The sequence below is a fragment of the Hibiscus syriacus genome, unplaced genomic scaffold (genome assembly GCF_006381635.1).
Source record: "Hibiscus syriacus cultivar Baekdansim isolate YM2019G1 unplaced genomic scaffold, ASM638163v2 tig00112925_pilon, whole genome shotgun sequence".
NCBI lineage: Eukaryota > Viridiplantae > Streptophyta > Magnoliopsida > Malvales > Malvaceae > Hibiscus > Hibiscus syriacus.
The window spans coordinates 27,586-48,268 of NW_024063420.1; the positions used below are offsets into that span (position 1 = coordinate 27,586).

Here is a 20,683-nt window from a genome sequence, read left to right on the forward strand (position 1 = left end):
GAAAATGTGTACATGAGTACATGCATAATTTTATATGTTATATGCACTATTATACATAAGTTATGTGACATGTCTACGTGATTACATGAACATAATATATAAGCTATGTGACATAACCTACGTGATTATTGGTCTATATGAAATAAGATATAATAAATAATAAATAATATAAATGGTAAAGCCCATAGTATGTGATATGAGAGCTGGGGTATAATTGGCATTCCAAGAGTCGAGGGTTTTATGCGGTCCTTCGGGACATCTATGTGGTCCTTCAGGACATTCTATGTGGCACTTCAGTGCAATTTATACGAGCTGTGGTGACAGTATTTGTGCACAACCTCAATGCACTCACATATTTGTAGTTCTCAGAAATGTACCATGGGCTAATAAAAGAGATAACATAAATAAACCATGTGTGATGTTATGTGTTTTGATTGTGAAATGTATTATATGATGTTTACAAATGTTAAGTACAAGATTATATGATTAAAGGGGTTAATGATAATAATATTGATGACGATAGTGATGTTGATGATGATAACGATAGTATATGTGCATATAAGCATTTTGTTATATGAAATGTTCTATGGTTTTGTATGATATCATTGTATGAAATGTTCATGCATTGTCAAATATTTAAAGTTTCCATTATACGTTTTATATGCCTTACTAAGTCAATGACTTAGCGTGTGAGTGTTTCACAAGTATGTTCAATGAAGTAGGAAGAGCAAAGCTAAGCGATTTTGGACAACATCTCCTTTCCGAATATTAGATCAGAAAAGAAATAAATAATATGTATTTTTTTAATGAATAAGGTTAGCATGTAATTAAAGATTTGAGTCGGATATGCTCTGATCGGTTTGTAAAACCATATGATTGTATTTAATATAAATTATTCAGTATTATTTTAAATGTGAAATTGTATTTTCAAATATCTTATGAAAGCAACTGATTTTGAAAAGTCAATGTGACACCTTGGATTTGTATCCAGGTGAGATACGGGTTGGGGGTGTTACAGGTACCTTAGCGGTATTTTTGTTTTAAAACGCAACGATTGAATAGTATAAGGTGGCGTTTTCAAATAAATTCCACAATCGGCATGAATTTTAGTGGCATTTTAATATCAAAGCCACAATTGTCATATAACATTTAGCCATAAGGTTTTGATCTCTTAGCATTCAAAACCCTTTAGCCACATTTTCATTTTTCCTTTATATATTTCCATTTTTTCTGCCGTTTACCCTTTACATAGAAAGTTGGAGCAGGCTACCGCCCTTTGTCCATGTCATGGCCTTCACCATCAAGCCCATCAAGGTCTCCACATTGTTCCAAGTCAGCCCAACCATCCTCGCTTCCAATACCGTCGTTGTTTGCATGATTGAATGAAAAAACATTCGGTCCCAATTTAGATTTCTTCTATGTTTTTGTCGAGGTTAGTGTTTAAAGAGAAAACCTTTTCTCTTTCATCTTTTTCTTTGAAATTCTTCTTTCTTTCACAGTAATTTATTCTCTTTATCAAGGTTGCAGTAAGCGAATCTCGATGTTGGGTCTCGATTAAAGATGCTTATTGACGAAAATGTATATTTCTTCTCTTGTGTTTTATTGTTCCTGAATTTAGTTCTGGGATTTTTTTGTTGTTTTTTTACATAATTTGAATTGAGCTTTTTAAAACTAAATATCTTAGTATTTTGTGCCTTTTTTCTTCCTTAATAGAAATTCTATTATCTCTTCGGAATAATTTTGTTTCTAAATTTCTATGGCTGCTGACTACTTTTGTGGACATTTATATCAAATTTTAGGATTTCAGTGCTTATGATTTTGATATTTGTATTTAATTACAAATGAAGCTTTCAAATGAGCATGATTCATTAGCATTGACTACAAATAAACTTAGCAGTGACTTAAATAAGGTTGCTTCTAGCAATATAGTTTGTTGTTAACTTTGAGCTTCATAAATGGAATGTTCTAATATTTGACAGTTGGAGACTTTCAAGAGGATATAACTTGGATTGTTAACGTTTCTTCTCTTCTAAGCGAATATATAAAATTTTTGAAGTTAACTTTCTTACTAAATTATTGCACTACACTACTAAACAAATCCATCAAAATAATGTGACAACCTGGATGCTTTTATGGGTTGTGATGGCATTGGCTATGAAAATTGCTAATAAAACTTTAAATTCGAATATAGCACAAGGCACATCATCAGGTTTATAGTGCCAATGATAAACAAATCATTACGCTCATAATCTTACATTTAGATCATTTGTGTAACCGAGTTGACAAAATAGAACCTACCATCCATCCAACAACATTTAGATCATTTGTGTAGTGCTTTGATTTCTTTTTCTTGGCATATATATGGACGTTAGGCACTATTCTGCTTAAAGTACGTTAATCAAAAGAATCTATTGATTCTTGTATCTAATGTGGTCTGAGGTTAATTAATGATCAAAATTCGGGTTTGTAACGGAATTTTAGGTAAAATAACAAATATGTAAATTAAATTTTTTATTCCATTATGTATATAGGTAAAATAACATTTGAAATTGATATTTCAGAAATACGACATGGATAAGAGTTGGATGGATTTGTCAAGGGTAAGTGACAAATATCGAAATGGAGTAAAAACTTTTCTAAATTTAGCTTTTGTGAATGCAAACGAAGAGAATATTATTCTTTGCCCTTGTAAGAAGTATGCTAACATTATTTGGCACATTCGTGAAGTTATCTATGAGCATTTAGTTGTTTTTGGCTTTGTCTGAGGCTATAGAAAATGGATATTTCATGGAGAGTTTACATCTCATATATATTCTTCCACGAATTATTCGACTTATCCTTCTAATTCTCACTATCGATCTGTTAGAGAAGATGATATAGAAGGTATGTTGCGAGATGTATTTAATATGCACAGTCATCATCAATTGTTAGAGAAAATGATTGTGACAATGATGTTAATGATTTCACTAAGATGAGAAGAAGTGGGTGTGCTGAAGAGCCAAATGGAGAAGCGACAGTTTTACAAGTTACTTAATGAAATGAATGAACAAATTTATGAGGGATCAAAATATTCAAAGCTCTTTTTTTCCAGTCGTCTTTTCCACTTAAAGAGCTGTTAATTGACTTATATGTATTAAATGATTAGGGATTATACCTTTTCATCACAAATATTTACATACTATTTTGTTTTGTGTCTAGGTTCTTATGCAAGTTAAAGTGTTACTGTCATAATAAGCATTATCCGGAAAGATCAATTGCTGAAGGGTATTTGGCATAGGAATGTATGAATTTTTGCTTTAGATATTTATAAGATGTTGAAACAAGATTAAATAGAACAAATAGAAATGATGTGTTCAGTACTAATGACTTAGCTGAGACTTATTTGTTTGGAAGTTATGGCGAAACACTCGACAAAGTTGAAATTGCACACTTAGATGATAAGTCTTGGGTACAAGCACACTTATATGTTCTTTTCCATCATGATTCAATAGATCTATTTCGCATGTAAGTTTTAAATACTAAATCCTAATGTATTTACTTTTTATATTTCTCATTCTTTAACGACATAATATACTTTATAGTGAGTTTAAAGAAGTCATGAGATCTCGTACACGCTTCCGAAGATTACATCAGAGAGATACATCAGTTATTCACAGAAACTTTTCATGATTGATTAGGGCAGTTAGTAAGTAAATAATTGCACATAGTTTTAAATATATATAACTCTTGTTTTAATATATTGACATAAATGCTAATTAATTCACCTTTCACGTGTAATAGTTTTGGAGTGTGAGAGAAGTTAGTGAAGATGTTAAATGGATTTCTCAAGGTCTAAATAGAATTGTTAAAAGATATAATGTCTTCCTCATTAATGGGTTTAGGTTCCACATGAAATCTCGTGAAAGATTAAGGAGGACACAAAATTGTGGATTAGTTGTTACTTCTTCAACTACAAGTTATGCTAGTGTCACGGACAATCATCCTGTGGAGGGAGATTAGAATATTATGGAATTCTTACGGACATTATTGAGTTGGATTATTATGGAAAACGAAAGGTTGTGTTGTTTCAGTGTGACTGGGTTGATGTAAACATTACTCGAGGCATAAAAAGAGATAAATTTGGTTTTACAATAGTGAATTTATCTCAATTAATTAACAGTGGTCAACAATTGTTGGATGAGCCATATGTATTTTCTTCTCAAGCCAAATAGGTTTTTTACTTTCACGATCTAATGGATGAGGGTTGGTATGTTGTGCTCCGGAATACCCCTAGAGACTTGATAGACATCGGGGGTGGAAGTAAAGATGACATTGAAACAAGATCAGAAGCTTTACCTTTTGTATAGAAAAACTTAGAGGAAACTATCATTAATACTACACAATTTCAACGGGTTCGGGAAGACATGGATGAAGATATTTATGAGAATTGATATGACATAACAATGTAGTAAGATTTTATATTTTAATTTAGTAATTTATAATATTATAACTTATAACATGTTGTCCTTCAATATATTCATTAATAGTAATATTTTTACTAAAATTGTTGTTTGTTTATTACAGATATCATGCCCATGAGAAAATTAAGTGATTTGCAGATTGTCCGAGCTTCTCAAGAGGAGGAAGAAACAAATAATGAGGAATCAAATAGTGTTGGCTCTTTGGAAGTACCGATTATTGTTGAAGAAGTTGTAGAAATTAAAGGTAATGTTTGACACTTTCTTTAATTGATGGTTCATTTTGAAAACATACTTTGAATTATTTCTTATATAGTTGAAAATTGTCGAACAAGCAAGACTAGAGGACATACAACGTTAAAGGAATTATACCAACTTTCTCCTAGGAACCGTGTGAAAGTTTCAAGAAACAATGTCGATCAACCTATTGGCTCATAAGCACATCTTTTATCCAGTTACTTAGGCATGATTGCACGCAATGCTAATCTTTTACCGATCAATTATGAGTCATAGCGTAAAATTCCAAATAGTAACAAAAATCAGGCTTTGGATTTTGTTAAGGTAATATTGTGATTATAATAGATAATTCATAACAATTCAATAGTAATTTATATTTACTTTGAACACTTATGTTATTTGTAGGAGAAATTTTCTTTAGAGGTCTCTGACGATTATTTGAAGCAATTGTTAAGGAAGAGATAAAGAGACCACATTAAAAAAAGAAATACTTCAAGAATGATCTCAGCCTTGAAGAGAAGCTGCAAACTGTCCCACCTGGAATGCTCAGGTATCAATGGGAAGATGCAGTCAGGTTTGGAGTTCAAAGAAAGGACATGTATGATGTATTTTTCAAAAATAATATAATATCATTATAATATTGACTATATAAGTAAAAATTTAAAATTGTAGGACCGAGAGCATATTGGTGTTGCTAGCAGACAACAACAAAAGTTTACTCACACAGTTGGATTGAAGAGCTTTACTTGTATAGTTAATGATGATGTATTATTGATTATTCATATAATGATTTACAGTTGGTAGCACATAGTAACAAAAATTATTTATATTATTAATTATTTTTTTGCAAGACTTAATTTTTATTATACATTGTATAAAAATATGTATGTTTGTAAAGTTGGACGAATAAAGCTCTTCAACATGACACATACAAAAAAGGATTACACTCATATGACTGATGAAGCTGCGAAAATTATGGTACATTTATTGGACACAAGATTTGAATTATGTTATATTTATATCTATAGCATGACGTTCTTATTTAAAATAATTATTTAATTGATTATTAGGAAAAATTGAGGGATAAAAGGGCAGAGCATAAAGCTACGACTTCAAGTCATAGTATTGTTAATGCAGATGACATCGAAAATCAAGTTATTAATGAAGTTTTGGGTCCTGAAATATATGGTTGGGTTCGCTGTAAAGGATCATTCTTTACTCCAACCAAATATTTTGGATCCAGTTCATCTCAGTACATGTCACCACAGAGTCAGTCTTTCTAATTAGAAGTTAGTCGTTTAAAACAACAGTTGGATGAAATGGATCAAAAAGTTGCTCAAATGAAAGCCGAAAATGAAAATAGGGAAACAGAGAGAGAAGCATCATATCAGAAAAATGTGAAGACTTTAAAATTCGACTTGAAGCTATGATGCAGATGATACGAAAAAAACAACCTCAGAGTCAACCATCTTAGGTGTAATTTTAGATATATGCTTTGTTTATTCTATTTAACAATGTTGAACAACATTATTTTTTACGTTAATGTAAACTTTGATTTATTAGATAATTCTACAGGTTAAAAATTTAAATTTGGGTAACAAAAGAGCATAAAACAACAACTGCAAAATTTGTGTTAATTAACGGTGTTTGTTATACAAACGCCACTAAATACATACTCAATACCGGTGTTTTAGAAAAAACGCCACTAAAGTTCTAGATCTTTTACAGCGTTTATACAGAAAACATCACTATACATATAGTCAATAGCGGCATTTTACATTCACAAACGCTGCTATATGTCATAACATTTACCGACATTTTTGGGAACAAAAGCCACTATATGTCAGAACATTTAGATGCGTTTGTTTACAAACGCCACAAAAGAAAAGATATATAGTGGCAATCTTCAACAACGCCGCTAAATATCAAAACCCTTAGCGGCGTTTGTGGACGAAAAATGTCTCTACCTTTTGCGGCGTTGGTTTTAGCAGTGCTTTTGATGGCTTTTTTTGTTTCGCCACAAGAGTTTTTAGCGGCGCTTAAAAACGCTGCTATATGACTGAAAAAACACTACTAAACTTAACTATATACAACCATTATAAAATCCAATGAATTCTTAAAAGTAATCCAAGTTAAACATTATTCATAAGCAAAATACACTTTGTCAAGTTATTGTCACTAAGAATTTTATTTACCAAATCAATCAAATAGAGAATTATTTTTCTTGCACGTTCCCCACTCCTAGTTGTTTTTAGGACATAAAATCATGGTAAATAACATGTGTGAGCTCAATTGAACTCAGTGAATGCACGCCACAACTATAAATCCATCATTATCATATAGATTAATTAGGAAATGAATGTATGTTCAAATCACTTGGAACTACATGTAACTTTTCTTGTAAATCATATAACTTGTTCAAGATCAAATCATGTATTTTTAAGGCTAAAAACCATGCAATTTAGGCTCTCAAATAGGACATGTATAAATCATGCACAATAGGCTCTCAAATAGGTCATGTATAAATCATGCACAATAGGCTCTCAAATAGGACATGTAAATCATGCTTTAAAAATAGGACATATATGCATAATATCAAGATAGTAATTCATTATTAACGGATTTATCGGCTTGCATTGGATTTTATGAATGTAATCATCAAATGATAAATAAATATCCTTGTAACGCTTCTGTAAACCTCATAGAGGCCAAAAATCCCTTGCGCACATATCCGGATGGTCTGCAAGATGACTCAAAGAGTCTCGGGTCGTCAAGAACATATGCACATAGCAAAAATGTTCACCTTATAATGCCTATGGATGATCTCATAGAAATCGCTTCATACCTACACTGTAGAGTATATTTGAAATCCTATCACATGTTATCATATCCCATGGTTCCAATAAAATTTAATAGTAAATAGATTCAAGAGTTTATCATATTTCAAGATTGGTTTAAGATGCACCAAAATCTCTGTTGCGAATCAAAGTATAAAATATGTAACAATATAAAAAAGACTTAAATGTCGATATAACAACCAATGTTGCGCATGTAAATAAGCTTTCAAGTACCACCATATTCACCAAACCACTAACATTTAGGTGCATAAAAAACAGAAGATAATGTAATAATATATAGGTTGGGGAGAGAGTAGTACTAGGATTGGTGACTTCTTAGGAAGTCTTCGTGTTGCTCCCCTCATTTTTGATTGAGCTCATCTCGATTGGGTTATGAAGGAATTTTTAACGAGGCTCATTTTTCCTTTTAAAATAATAATAATATATATGTTGGAAATTTCATCGAAAAATATTCATCGTGCTATAACATAAAAAACGACTATTCATTTGTTATCTAAGTCATGCAAACATATAAGCGACTCAAAGAACTTTGAAAGATTTACTCTAGAACTTAGTATAGAGAGATAACCTATTCCTACGTCCTTATGTAATGTTACATATCTCGTAGACTCATAACCACACCACACATTTAATGCAACAATGTCGATGTCGATGCCTCAACGAACTACTTCATTTCCCTTTGATTCGCTGCTCGAAGCCTTCAAATATTAATGAGATTCAAAGAGACAATTAAAGGAATAAATACAATTTGAATTTACACTCCAAATTTTACTTAACAATCTAAGAATAAATAAATAAATAAAAGTTATTTTGTAAGAAACAAAGTCTACAGAGAAATGGAGAATCATTTATTACCATAATTTGAAATCCAAGCACATAGTTTATATTACAACAATATTTGCTTCCTCTAACATCATTAACAACTGCAACATCGAAACCAAAACAAAGATTTGACAATCGAATGAACCACACAGCCGCCGCCGCTGCCGCCGTCGACTCTTCGTTCTTGATTTTGGTTTTCGATGTCAAAGGGCAGCAATGTTTTAGTAGGTGGTCTTAAATGGCTTGTAAACCTTAAGGTCAAGAATAACTCCAACGATTGAACCAGCGCCAGCCACAACCGAAATCATCAAGCAAGCCATGCTTAGCATCTTCAAACAAATCCACCTGCTGCTCCACATGGAAATCTTCTTCTGCTGAATGTACATCTCCACCGGAAAATAAACCGTCAAAGGCCAAAACCCGAGTGGCCCGATGATCCCCACCACATCGTTGAAGAAAGGAAGCAACATCGATATAACAGTTGTTATAATCACGAATCCCGTTCTCCAAACCAGTCTAAACAAGTTGAGTTTGTACGGACGACGGTGACCGGGGATCGGGATTTTGAACTCTTTCGTAATGAAGTAGCATTCCGGCCATCTTCGTGTCGCCCATTTCTAGACGAATGCGAAAATGGGTTGGCAGAAAACTTGGTATGCTCCCACAAGATGGATTACTATAGCAGCGTTGGCGATATCAAGGAGCCAAAAAGGGTTGAAGAAACCGAAACCAGTGAGGAGATTTCCAGGTGCAAAGTCTCCAATGAGGCGTAGCCCATACTGCCACACAACATGTAGAAAGTTGTTGTTATTGCAATGCTGAGTTTCGTTGCCTTCTTCATTGTCATTGCTTCTGCTGGTGGGGATTTGACCGTGTCCTGAATTTCAATAAGAATCACAGAAAATGAATATGCAAAAGCAATGTCACCAATGGCTTGTAAGCTCTTCCCTATATTTTGAGCTTGTGTTACTGTTCCAATGCTTATTCCCGTAAGACTGCCCTTCAAAGTTCCGGAAGCTGCGACTTTGGCGATTCCGAGACCAAGACCGATCCCGGAATAGGTAAATGACATGACCGCAGCGACGATCGAGAGCCACCATATCTGATCAAAATCCGGGATTTGTGAAAGTAAGATCTCGGAGACCCCAAACATGATGTATGGATTGCTGGACATGTGACAAGGGTTCTTCCCACCACTGTTGTGGAAACAATTAGACCTTTTTATTGCCCTGCCAATTCAAAACAGGGAAGGTTCATCATGCAATGCAACCACCATAGTTCAGACTTAATACGAAATCCTTTTTTTTTTTTGGATGAAAATCATTACGCACATTATACTTATCGCTACCGCGATCGTATATCCGATGGAAATGCCGAAAAGATTAAGATACTGAATCATCCCGCATGCCTTCACTTTGTATCCACCTGAGTGGAGAAAAAGAAGACCAGCCTATTGTTATGTGTGGCTTGCAAATTGACAAGTTGGCAAGTTGAAGGCTTGCAAGTTGACAAGTTGGCAAGTGGCCAACTTGTGCACATGGAATAATTCATCTTTGGTTGGCAAGTGGCCAACTTGTGCACATGGGATAATTCATCTTTGGTTGGAAAGCAGCCAACTTGTGCACATGAGAACTTCATCTTTGATCCATAAACTATTAGGTTATTTATAAGTTTAGTCCTTAAAACTCAACTATAAATAGACCTAAGTATTTCCATTAGAAATCATCACAAAACAAGTTATCTCTTCCATTTGTTTTTCTTCATTCTCACTTTGGGAATTCTAAAGAATTCCACTTGTTGTAATATTTGTTGATAGTGAAGTTATCATCCAGTGTGGTGCCTGAGGAGTAGACGATATTTTCGTCGAGGTGTGTTCTCTCCTTTATTGTTCTTTATTCGGTTTTTCTATTGTGTTTCAATATTCAATAGTTTGACGGGTTTGTCCGCTGTGCAATCTATGGTGGGTTTGATCTTGATATTTCAAATCAATTTTGAAACTACGTTCATGTGGGAATAACCCGGTTTCCCCAATAATTGGTACCAGAGCTTCGGTTGAGGTTATCTTGGTGGTCTCGTTGCTAAAAAGATACAGTTTGTGCTATTGAATATTGAAACACAATGGAAAACCCGATACAAAACAATAAAGGAGAGAATACACCAAATTTACGAGGTTCGACAAAAATATCGTCTACTCCTCAGGGACCACACCGAATGATAACTTCACTATCAACAAATATTACAATAAATGGAATTCTTTAGAATTCCCAAAGTGAGAGAATGAAGAAAAAAAAGGAAGATAGAACTTGATTTTGGAATGATTTCTAATGTAAATACTTAGACCTATTTATAGTTGAGTTTTAAGGACTGAACTTATAAATAACCTAATAGTTTAGGGACCAAAGATGAAATTTACATGTGCACAAGTTGACCACTTGCCAACCAAAGATGAATTATCCCATGTGCACAAGTTGGCCACTTGTCAACTTGCAAGCCACACATAATAAATCTTCATCTTGACTTGAAATTAGAGGCACTGCATTAAAATAACTTCATCAAATTTGGGTAGTTGAAGAAATTGAGTAGGCTTAGTAATTTCAAGCTAATGTGGAGATTTGTTATGTGTGGCATGCAAGTTGGCAAGTTGAAGGCCTGCAAGTTGACAAGTTGGCAAGTGGCTAACTTGTGCACATGGTAATTTCATCTTTGGTCCCTAAACTATCAGGTTATTTATAAGTTTAGTCCGTAAAACTCAACTATAAATAGGCCTAAGTATTTCCATTAGAAATCATCACAAAAACAAATTCTCTCTTCCATTTGTTTTTCTTCATTCTCTCACTTCGGGAATTCTAAAGAATTCCATTTGTTGTAATATTTGTTAATAGTGAAGTTATCATCCGGTGTGGTGCCTGAGGAGTAGACGATATTTTCGTTGAATATCGTAAATTTGGTGTGTTATATCTTTTATTGTTCTTTATTCGGTTTTTCCATTGTGTTGTAATATTCAATAGTTTGACGGGTTTGTCCGCTGTGCAATCTATGGTGGTTTTGATCTTGATATTTCAAATCAATTTTAAAACTATGTTAGTGTGAGAAATAATCCGGTTTCCCCAACACTTATTGTTATCATTATTCCAAAAGTTGGCATGATTTGAAGGGGAAAAGGGTATCGAGAATGGAGCGAACAGCATCGGTGTACGTATAGTTTCTCTTGCCGGAGATGGGGTCACCGGTCCGATAACAGTCGGTGAGTAGAGAAGAGGTATAGTATGTGACGAAGGAAAACAAGAACATGACAGCAGGGCCAGCAATCCACCCGAGTTCAGCAACTGCCCATGCTAAAGAAAGAACCCCTGAGCCAATCACTGCTGTTATTATGTGTGCACTAGCGGTGCATAATGTTCCTACACATCCACTACAAATATGTTCATTTACATATCCTATAGCAGTAGTATATATACATTTTATTTGGAATGGTTAGGTTTAGGGATATGCATGAGAAGGGGTGGATTGGGTTTTTTTTTTTTTTTTGGCTTTCTTGATCTCGATCCGAAAATATATTACTTATACGTAATTTTATTTCTTTCCTATGATAGTTTTTCTTCCACTCTAAATCCACCCTAACTTTTAGATTAAAATCTTAATTTCGAATTGAACCGAACCGAATATATTAATATTTTAAGATAATTAAAATAATATATTTTATAATAATATATTTATAATTTTTTTATATTTTAAACGATTAATGTAATATATTTTATAATAATTTACTATATTTTTAACCTAATAATTTATATCGGGTCGGTGATTTTCATTTTAAATCCGGTCTCACTTGTTCCAAACCTATCTATTATATAACCAGCTCCGCCTCGTCCCAAACTGAAATTAAAAAAAATTGTTCTTATATGGTCGGGTCGGGTTGATACCCGTCGGATTCAAGTATTGTGACCATCCCTAGTTGGGTTGGTTTTATGTTAGGTCAATTATACATGGAACCACTTAATTATAGGAGGATTTTAATCTACTTATCAATCTTTTAGTTTTGTCAATCAAATCACTTCACATGTAATTAACATTTGACGAAGGAGTTGACGTGGTAATTAATAAATTGGTATAATTATAAATTTGGTCCTTATTACTTAGACACTTTATCAATTTGATCTTAATTTTAATCTTCCAATGATGGAGGAGTGACATAAATTTATTTTTCTTCGACCCCTTCAAGATTCAGGTTTGATTCCTCTTAACCTCTTTCTTCTTCTTCTTCTTCTTCAATTTTTTCTTAAATCAGACATTGACACATATCGTGACATCTATCATTTGTAACACGTGTCACCATCTGATTTGATAATTAAATTTATTGAATTAAATTAAAACTAAGACCAAATTAATATAATATGTAAGCAATGATGATTAAATGTATAATTATACTAATTTTATTAACTATTACATCAACTCATCCATCAAATGTTAGCTATACGTGACTTGCTTGACAATATATAACCAATTAAATTATACGATTAATATATTTCCTTTTCAGATTATTTTGAGCATAGACCTTGTCACGAATAAATTATTGTAGGTTTTAGTTATTGTAGACTTAAATTATTCATATTTATCGATTGTATTTTGGGTTGGATTATCTTTCATTTTATTATTCAGATTTGGCATCTATATCGGATAATATTAAGTCTGAGATTATCTAAAATTTAAATAATTTTTATTTGAAATATATTTATATAAAATTACTGATTTTTATGATTAAATAAAATTAAGTTTAAATTTAAATTAATAGGGCAAGTAAAAAAATGAGGAAGGGAGTGAAAATGGAGTGTACCGGTGCGTTTGAGACGACCGTCGTCATCGAAACAATCAGTGTCATTCTGAGAAGAGATAGCCACCGAAACGTCGAACACTTGGCATCGGTTCACAGTGGCTGAGATGTCGTCCATCTTTCCACGCCAAATCTGCAAATGAAAGAAAAAGAAGAAGATATGAATGGGCGAGGAGAAACTGGGAGGGAACGAAGGGTATATCTATAAAAGAAAGCATGTATATATTTATATTATATAGAAAAAAGTAAGGCAAGTTTGGTAATGGTGTCCGGCGTGTGTACATTGTCCTCCATTGTTGTTGAAAGAGAAAGGAATAAATGCTCTTTCCTCTTCCCAAGCTTTATGCCGCACTCCCATCTTTATGCTTCGGAGAAGGCAAGTGAGCAGCAGTCAGCCTTCCTTTTTCATCCCTATATTAAATTATTATTGGAATCCATTTCCTTTTAACATAAACTATTAGATATGAATTTCTCAACAATTTTAAGCACAAATCTGGAATATATGACACCCAATTTCTTGAGATAGGAACGAGGGTGTTATATATGAATAATGACAATTGACAAGTCGGTCAAAACAATGGAATCACATGTTAATTAATTGGAGAATCTAAAATGATAGGGACGAATACACCAGGTAAGTCACCATAATATTTTAAATAAACAGAAGATTGTTGTACATTCGGATTTTAAGGTCTCGGGAGAATATATTCGTAACAAAGGTTTTTAAAAAAAAATGTCCGGACATGGACACCCGAAGACGGGGTTTTATGTTCCTTGCGACACTATAATTCCATGACATAACTTCTAGCGGATGCTATATGATTTATCAAGATCAATGAACAAGCTGACCATATCAGTCAGGTCGATCAAATTTGTCAACTTACAAGTAGTGGTCATGACTATATACCTAACAATAATACTAAGAGTTATTATAAAAACCTCTTGATTGAGATTGAGAAGGGTTTGAGATTTCTTTGACTATTCTTCTGTCTTCTACTTTTTTATGGGAACACATTACTCTAACACCAGTTAACGATCAATCTACCATCGACTGTTCCAAATCAAAATGGACGAATCATCTAAAATCACCATAATTTATTTTTTAATTATCAACAATTGATGCGGCAAATACAAAATAACTTCTATCAAAAAGTTATCGGTCAAAATGCATCCCCAAAGGTAAAATAACCAACATTACCCCGTCTTCCTCTTAAAATCCACCCTGACATGCTCGACTATTTTTGGTCAGCAGTCACGAGCTCATGTACCAACCGAACTGCAATTACAATAATGATGTCAAGCATACCTTCTAAGAGAAATTTGATTCCGGTTATCCTAGGATTAATTAGTTTAACCAAATCCTTTTTACCTCTTGCAAATATATTGTTTGAGAAATCTGCGAGGTCGAAGAAATAATTTAGTGCGATTTTGGATGTTTTAGGGGTTTTTTTATAGAGATTATGATTTGTTCTGAAATTTGACCCTCCGTTTTCGACTTCCATTTCGATTCGATCGAAGGGTCTTGGAGGATTTTTATTGCCATTTGTATGAGACAGGTTGTTGGGTTTCTATATATGTTTGCTGGGAAAAATTCAAGGTCCTCAAACTTTTGAACATTTCAATTTCATCCTCAAATTATGATCTTCATTTTAATTTGGCCCTTAAACTTTTTGAATATTCCAATTTCATCCCAAACTATATGTATATACTAATCACATCCCTTGTTAATAAAACCGTTAGGCCAAATTATATTATTATATGTTTGGAGAAGAAGAAAACAAAATTTAGGCTAAACTATGGTTGAAACTAATTACACATTTAGATTAATTTGGGGATGAAATTAGAATATTCAAAAGTTTGGAAACTAATTTAGAAAGAGGGTCATAGCTTAGGGATGAAATTAGAATGTTTAGAAGTTTAAGGACTAATTTAGAATGAGAGTCATAGTTTGAGGACAAAATAAGAACATTCAAAAGTGTAAGGACCAATTTAAAATGAAGGTTATAATTTAGGGACATATGATACAATTAACTAAATAATAATCTACGATGAGTATTAACATAGGGAATTATTTCTGAATAGAGTATATGTAAAAAAGGCGCGGCATACACATACACACAGCGGCAAGGTGCAGAATCAATTCTGGCGCCTAACCCTTTGACGGTGCACAGTCCAATTCGCTGCCCATTTATACTGTGAAAGAGACCGGTAGTTCCAACTAGCATAAGCTCAAATTTTGCGCAGCGCTGTATTTTGCCCTGTTTTACTAGTTAGTATGGTATATATTTATCGTTGGCACCCACTTAAACTATTCTCTATAAGTTGTAAAATATAAATTTCACCATTCAACTTTTTATTATTATTTTGTTTATTTAAATTAAAATAATTTAAATTTAATTATTAAATTTTAAAATAATTTCTATTTTAATTACTCAGACGTTTAATATTTAATTATATTATAATATGACACATGAAACCTAAAAAAATATTTTCTAAAGGTTAAATTTAACTAAAACAATATTTTAGATCCAACACTAACTAAGAGACATTGGTGGTGAAGGAATTGTTGTTATTCATTGAGGTTTTGGGTTTGAGCTCTGTTTTGAAAACCGGACCAGACTGGCCGGTTCAACCGAAAACCGTTGTCTAGTCCGGTTCAATCAAAACCGGTTGAACCGCTACTAGTGAACCAGCCAGAACCGTTGAACCGTTCGAACCGGACCAGCTGAAAACCGAAAAAAAAAACCGGAAATTTTGTTTTTTTAAAAAAAAAAAACTAAACCAAACGTCGTTTGTTAAACGAGCCAAGTCGAACTTGAGTATTGCTGAGCTCAACTCGAACTTGAAAACTTTAAAAGTAAGCTCAACTCTACTCAAACTCACAAGTTAAAAATTATCAAGTTCAACTCGAACTCGAAATATAATACTGAAACTTGAACTCAAAAAAGCTTGAACTAAAAAAAATTTAGAAGCTCAATTGAAACCTAAAATTCGAACTTGATTGAAGTGAAATAATAGTTCACTCAATGCTCACCAAAAGGCTCCATGATTTTGAATGCCAAATTACCTATATTATTTATAGAAGTTAGTTGTGATGCTCTTCTATGTTTCTTAGCAATGTGGGATTGTTTTGTTCTCATATTTTTACTCTTTAGACTTTTGGGATGCTCTTCTATGTTTCTTAGCCATGTGGGATTGTTTTTTTAAAAAAAAATTAAACCAAACAATATCATTTTGTTATGATTTTTTTAGCCCCAAATTTATTTTTTAATTATAATTATATAATTATATTTATTATTTAATATGTTTTACCTTAAATATTATGTTGTAGTTAATTTGAATCATTTTGTTTCACTTGATTTTATGGTTTTTAATTTATATATGTTATAACTTGCTTTGAATATGACTTGTGATATAAAAAATTATTTTTTATTAAATATTTTTGGTATTTTTATTTAATTTTTTAAATAATTATGACGTCGTACGGTTCTTCCAACCGGTCGGACCGGTTCAACCGGTTGAACCAGTGAACCGGTAGCATGGCCGGTTCGCTAACCGGTCTAGTTCTGAAAACCATGGGTTTGAGCAATATAAATGTGGGGTGCGAGCATTCCATGTCAAATTGTTCTTAATTATATCTTTAAACAAATATTATCTTGTATTTACCTCATATCAATAAAAATTTATTTTATATCCATATAAATCTCATATTTTCTTCATTTTCCCCTTTCCATCTTTTCTTTTTCTATTTTATTTCTCTTTTTTCTCTCCATCTACTCGATTCTAACCATCATTGATCATCAAACAAATTTTCTTGACGAGTCTTAAAAATTTTCATAGGACTTATTTCATCCTTATGAATGTAAATTCCGGGTCTATTTAATTAGGAAACACTCCAAACTTTATTAATCTAACATTAAACCTTTTGATTTTTGATTTTTCATTCTTCATCGTTCATTGTTAGATATCACTAGGGGTGTTCATTCGGTTAATTTGGTGGCCGAACCGACCGAACTACCATTTTCGAATTAACTGATTTTTTTTTTCTTTAACCGTTAACCGAACCGAACTTTTTTTCGAAAATATTAACCGAACCGAATAAATTTCGGTTAATTCGGTTAATTTTCAAATTAACCGAAATTTTTTAGAATTTTAAAATTTAATATTTTTTAATTAAAAAACAATTTACAATTAATTTAAATAATATCTAATTATAAATAATATCTAATTAATTTGATTCAAACATTTTGCATTTAGTTTTGATATTATTTTAATTAATTAATATTGATTTGGGTTTTAAATGGATTTTAAATGGATTGGGCCTCTTAATATAATTATATTTAAAGGTTAATTCGGTTAATTCTAAAAAAATCCTTAACCGTTCTCCGACCGAATTAATTCGGTGGCCGGCCGAATTAACCGAACTAATTCGATTCGGTCGATTAATTCGGTTAAAACCGAATTTTGAACACCATAGATATCACTGATTTAAAACCATGCATTTCTTCACTGTATCATCCGCCTCTCATCATCAAGGCCATTTAACAAATTGTTGTTGTGGTAGTGTCCGTGCCATTTTTATATAGAAAACAAAAGTTTTTGTGGTAGTCTTTTTGACATTTCATTCTTCCGTAGCCACATTACAAATCATGCAATGTAACACAAGAATGATATTATATTTATAATACTTAAATGAATTCAGTAATAAAAGAATTGTTGTTATTTTTTGAGGTTTCGGGTTCGAACATTTAGAATGTCAGATGTATAAGTGTTCAATATCAAATGGTTAAGGGTTATCTTTAAACATATATTATTTTTTTACTTATCCCAAATTAATAAAAATAATTTAATAGATGCATTTTTTAATTAGATTAATTTAATAAACGTGTTTTTTAAGTTTAATCGATTAATTTGATTAAAATAAAAAAGTGAACACCCTTACCGCACATGGTCGTAATTAGATAAATCTTGAATGTCTTAATTATTTTTCTAACGAAACTAATTTATCAAAATTATAAATCATCACCACTACATCCTAAATACGAACCATTATTAAAATTATTATAAGATTATCATCACAACGTCATAAATACGAAAAGTAAAATCACACGACACATAGTGCCTAGAAAGGACATGTAGAGATTGCCCGACCTCTGCTCTGAGAAAGAGTTTCAGCCAAAGCCACTGATCGCGGGGAAGTTCAGGAACGAGTTTAATATACGGTTAAGAAAAAAAATTATTATTTTTTAACATTTTTTATAAATGATACTTAAAATATTATTTGTTTACTGAAAATTTTAATATTAGACACTACTTAAATATTATTTTTTCTATCGAAAATGGTAATATTGAATGTTACTTAAAATATTATTTTTTATCGAAAATTAACTAACGAAATTAACATTTACAATAAAATAAAAATATTTTAGATAACGTTTTACCGAAAATGTTAAAAAAATAATAACATTTTCGGTACTATCTTTCATTAACCGTATATTATTCTGCCGTAAGGCAGAACTACCAACTAATCACAAAGGATTCACTATAAGGCTTAAGGGTCTCATCTACAAGTAATCAAAGTCTTATTAAAGGAAGGTAAAATTCTACTTAGGATGTAGATGAGACGAGGTAGATCTCAAGTTAATCGAGATCGATTTGATCAAAGTTTGATAAATATTCGATTAGAATAGACTCGACTCGAGTTCTCAACAAACCAAAACGAGTTATTTCATATTCGACTCGAAAAACTCACGAGTTACTCGAAAAAATAATTATTAAAATTTTATTTTTTAAAAATAAATTATTAATAATATTAATATTTATGTGTTGATTTTTTTTTAAATACAATATAAAAGTATTTAAGATTCAGGTTCGAGTTTGAGTTTGAGCTTTAATCGAGTTAAGTTTAAGATTTTTTTATTTTGAGCTTTTTTGAGCTTCAATTCATGGTTTTGAGTTTGAGTCAAACTTGAAAATTTTAGGCTCGTGAGTTTTCGAGCTGAGTCGAGTTCCACTTCAGAGTTATCAAATGGAATCGATCTTAGTAATACTGGAGCTCTACTCGACTCGTTTACAACCCTAATTCTACTGACAACTAGTTAGTCTGGTGGGATGAGGTACTAGATTCTTTAAGCAAGATCAGAGGTTCGAGCTTTAGCGTTTGCGAATTGAGTAAACTGGGTTGGGAGGATTGTCCTCGTCTCTACACTACCTAATATGAATTAATTGATCAGTAGATCGGATACTAGTAGATCGGATACTAGTTATTAATTATTATTATTATTTTTTTTTGCAATTCTTAGTGCCAAAACAAAAGCTGGGAAAATCCCTCTTGATCTTGCAGCAACCGAAGAAATTCGCTCGTATTTGAGCTTAAAATATATATAATAATATATTTAACGTTTTAGTTAATTAAATTAATTGATAATCACATTTTATAATTTTTTATTATTAACTGATCTAATATTTAACTAATGATAAATTAGTCGAACTAAATTTTAATTTGATCAATTAAAACTGAATAATAAACACTCTTAAAGAAGGAGACATAATTTGAGGGCTGATTTCGTAATTTAGCCAAAATATTAAATAATAAACTTTTGCATGTGGCGAAGCGGCAGCAAAATTTCTAGAATATATATATATATTGCATGGAGGAGTTGATGTATTCAGGTTATGAAAGGCTGGGGAAGGTATTATTCAGTGAACAAGACACACGGTTACATGTTTGACCATTGACATAATATTGATAAAAAGTGAATCATATTAAATATAAAATATGAGTGTGCTTATTATGAGTTAATTTGAAGAAATGAATCGTTAATTTTTTTAAAAAATATATAATATCTAAATTCTAACGTGATGCAATAATAAATTATTTTTATAATATCATAATTATATTAATAAATTAATTATAAATGATTATATTAAAAAATAATATAAGAACAAAAATCACAATTAAATGCATTTTTATACTTAAACAACAGATGATGAACAATCCATGGAAAAAAATAATGAATTAAATATAAAATAAATTAGTATTAGTTTTAATACTATAATTTAATTACTAACAATCATTTGATCTAATTATATGAGACACTAAATTCTTTAAGTAAAATCAAGAGTTTGAATGTTGATGTTTAAAATTGGATTGAGAGGGTATTTTTTTATGTTTACGAATGAAATAAATTAGATTATATTTTTGTAATAATTGAATTGGATTAATCAATTAACAAATCGGAAAAAAAACTACTATAATATATTTTACAACCTAAGGGTTTGAGTGGTGGGTCAAAGTAGGTCGAGTGACAGTGCCAGGTAAGAAAAAGATGCTGTCAAATACACATTCACTTACGTCAAACGACGGTCAACGAAGCCGAAGACTGTACGAGAGGACCCTTCCTGCCCGGTGACGAAAGCCATGACACAAAACCAAATCATTCATTGGTCGCACAGATCCCACCCTACAGGTAAAGGGC

General features: G+C 31.9%; 1 pseudogene; it reads right to left on the reverse strand.

Moving 5' to 3' along the window:
• Positions 1-8,402: 8,402 nt before the first annotated feature.
• Positions 8,403-13,499, reverse strand: LOC120184576 (annotated as a pseudogene).
• Between the last annotated feature and the right edge of the window lie 7,184 nt (positions 13,500-20,683).